At 40.5% G+C, this 3,680-nt stretch overlaps 1 protein-coding gene across 4 annotated transcripts in view; it reads right to left on the bottom strand.

Moving 5' to 3' along the window:
* LOC129740127 (low-density lipoprotein receptor-related protein 2) overlaps positions 1 to 1,854 on the bottom strand; it is a 113,647-nt gene extending 111,793 nt beyond the window's left edge. For all 4 annotated transcript variants that reach the window (XM_055731738.1, XM_055731741.1, XM_055731742.1 and 1 more), the window contains exon 1: positions 1,670 to 1,854. The gene's annotated coding sequence lies outside the window, so the exon portion shown is untranslated. The remainder of the gene's footprint in view (positions 1 to 1,669) is intronic.
* Positions 1,855 to 3,680: the final 1,826 nt, after the last annotated feature.

The raw sequence follows: 3,680 nt of genomic DNA, 5'->3' as shown, positions 1-3,680 counted from the left end.
CAATTTCGCACATAGTAGGTAAGTTAGTAAAGAAATTGCTAAGCAAATGCCTACTTTTCCTAGCAGGTAGGTGTCATTATTGTGATTACGACTTTAACTATTATTGTTGTTTTTATCCAAGGTGTGATTACTTACCGTGTTTATTTTTCCATTCCTGTCCCCTGTAGGAGTATGTTTGTTTATCCAAGTTCCGGGACATCTCGAATCAATGTCACAAGTTCAGGTTTCGTCCCGGTTTCCAGAACATCCGATCAAGGGCAAGCAAGACAAACCGTTAATTGAGCACTTCAGAGATTCAACCACAAGAATCGTCGAAGACGACACACACATTAATCGGTGAAACAGGTTGGAGCTGATACGGCAATTTCACACTTCATTTTCCCAACTTTATTTTTCACATTTGCTTTTTTTTCGTTTTGATCTAATGGTTTTTTGTCTTCTTCAGAGAGTGCAGGAATTGCTTCTCATCCACGGCGCAAGTTTTCGGGTTAAGGAAAATTGATCGTCACCGTAACGTCGTGTTTGTCGATCAGGGATCATCATCCGTGATCCAAGATCCACGTTGCAAACACACATACCGACTCAGAAAACGTCGACTTTTGCTTCGAGAAAACTCCGCGACCGCGCAGCCCCTCATATTTGTCTAGAGCTAGAAGATGATGATGGGGTTCGTTGAAGACGTTGTTCGAGGAAAGCTCTAGGATCGCGAAGAGCGAATCAGAAGTATCACACCACTGAAGGTAAAAACTTATACTTAAGGCCGCGCTCTTCGCCGCACACACCTGGGGCTTGATCTTCTTCGTTTTTTTGTTTTGGCTTCGTTTCGTTTTCACCCGATCTCTTTTACTTTTTTCATTTTTATGTTATCTAGTTTTGCTGGTTCTTAAGTCGCTTCGCGATCTCTGGCCGCGCGAGTGCACTTTGTGTGTGATTATTATTTGCTTTTGCTTGGATTCTCCTCTTCTTGGATCAGCGAGAACGTCTTCGACGTTTTCAACGTCGTCTTAGTCGTAGTGATGAGGAGCAGGAGGAGGTAGCTCCCCGAACCCGTGCATTCCACTTTCTACGCTGTCCGGTACACCCGGTCCCACCTTTTGGACCCGGATCTTCTTCTACATACACACTACGCCGAGCTTAGGTCTCATCGAAGTTCCCCCCCGGGGCGTCGTAATTACACGATTCACTTCTCTTCTTTTCTCGACAACACACCGTGATTTTTCTGTGAGAGTGTGTAGTACCCGGACTCGACAGAAAGGTTTGGAAAAAGGTACCCCGATAATGACTTTGAACTGTGTAGTCGATCCGGGTGATGTCGAAGACACTAAGTGCTCTAACTAAGCAGCTTCAAGCGAACTAACTGGTTTGGTTGTAACACTTTGAAATTCCCCGATACCTGTTTTGTGGTCTCCACGAATCAAGCGATTGGAAAACATTCCGTATGACTCGAGCATAACCCGAGCGGAAAAGTACCGAAAACCCTAGCCCACAGTTGCAAATTTTTGACCCTTAGCCCAAACTTTTTCACCAAGTCTCACATGTCCACTAACAGAAACCCGATAAAAAGTTCCCCGCGTTCCAGCTTAACGCTCTTACTCCCTCTTAATAAGCTAGGAGGCCACTGAACCCGACCAATCGATCGATCGATCCCGCTGACAATCGAACAACAAACCTAATAATGATGATCCCCTCTCTTGCTTCTTCTTCGTCTTCTCAAATAGGTATTCCGAGGACAACAAAAACACCAACAACTAAAAAAAAAGTAGGAGCACACCAAAAAAAAACACCAATTGCCCAGGCCCAACAAAACCACGGTCAATGGGGGACCAAACTTTTTTCACAACCGTCTCCGCCACGCTCTCATGAGCGACTAAACTTGTTTGACTGAATCGCTGACTAACTGGCGATGATCATCCGTCGGTCGTCCAACCCAATCCCGCAGTTCTCCAGTTCCAGTCCCCCATTCAAAAGGCACCGGACACGGACACGTTGACTATCTACATGATATCGCATCCGCGAAACCCACCACCACACCACCCACTTTGAGTGAATGGTTACTCACCACAAATCACAATCGGAATGAACTTGGTGTGGCGGTACTCAGTTCTCAACTGAGTTACCCGGAGTAACTTTTCTTCCTCCGTTTCGGTTCTAGTCTTCCCCCCTGTATTGGCAATTAGGGAAAACGTTTCTGAATGCAATCATGTAGGTACCTATGTAGGGATAGATAGGTACCAATCTAACTTCTCATGTAAATAACTAGATTCCAGGTGGAAAATCGGGTTCGTTGCTTGTTTTCATGGCAGTCGTCTTGTCTTGTTGGGCTCTTCATAGTCTGTCCTCTACACAATGTCTGACTGAGGTTTGCATTTCTAATCTGCATAGGTTTATACAGACATACAAAAGCAAAGCATACCTACATATTTGTGACTTGTTAGCACCACATCAGTCTAGGGAGGGACCAGATCGAATGGAGCGCAGTGATGAACCCTTTTTGAGCCTCTGTTTAGAAAATGAAATAATAATAATTGGATTATATTAAAAACGGAACCATAGAAAAACGTAACAAAAACAATTTCACAAACAAAAAAACTGCTCAAAAACAAGAACAAAATTGAGATTACAACAAAAACAATAATAGGAACAGAAAGAAGAATAATGCTTATGCTTTAACATATTCACACAGCCAGATTCTGTCAGCATCTCGGTGATTAGTAAAAGTACATTTACTACTCATCTTTACAAGGCCGGGCCCACTGTGCAGTATTGAACTCAAAGACAACTGGAACACAGGGAGGAAGAAACGTGGACAACAGTACCATACTTTCCCATGATTTACAAATTGCTACAGAGTAGGGGGAAGTGTTCCTATATGCGCATATTGGGTAATATGCGCATACAGCCGATTGACGATATGGCTGGAGATTCATCATATCTAGTTAGAGCAGTTTGAGGGTAATACGCTTTTAACACATGACATAAAAAAAATAAATTATTATATAAAGTCCAAAAAATTTAAAAATTCAAACAAGATTTTTGTCAGTTTTTTTATAATATATTGAACTTTAATTATTGTGCATACAGATTCTGTGAACAAAAATTTAAGTGGTTTTTCTTTCTTATTCATCTGGAAATCGGAAATTCAACAAATCGAAGCTTTTGGCAAAGTTGTAAATGATAAGATATTGGAATAAGAGACAGGTTCTAAATGCCCATATCAAGGCAGGTTAAATGCCTATATCAAGAAAAATTGATTAGTCTTATAAATTTTTTATTTTCTATCATTTAAACATGAAATCTACGCTCAAATCACGATCTTACAGCGAAAAAAGAAGAACTTCCTACTGATCCGATAAAAATACAACATAGACAAAATATTATCCTGAAATATGGCCATCTGGCATACATAACTATGTTTCATGCAAAAGAACTAGTGATGTAAAAAATTTCACCAAAATTTCGGCCTTGACGTATGCTTAACATCCGTTTCTACCATTTTCAATTAAATAATATCAAAATATTGCAAGTGGTAATGAAATATAGCTAAAAACATAAATATGCGCATTTAGCCCGCCAGTTTCGGAAATCGGCTATTTTGACTTCTTTTATTATAAAATTATTTTCACAAAAACTGTAAGAGATTTTAACAGAAAATTTTTACTAACGTATATAATACAGATGTC

The sequence above is a fragment of the Uranotaenia lowii genome, chromosome 1, assembly GCF_029784155.1.
Source record: "Uranotaenia lowii strain MFRU-FL chromosome 1, ASM2978415v1, whole genome shotgun sequence".
In the NCBI taxonomy this organism is placed as follows: domain Eukaryota; kingdom Metazoa; phylum Arthropoda; class Insecta; order Diptera; family Culicidae; genus Uranotaenia; species Uranotaenia lowii.
Note: the sequence above shows the minus strand (reverse complement) of the source record. Positions and strands in the feature narration are given on the sequence as shown.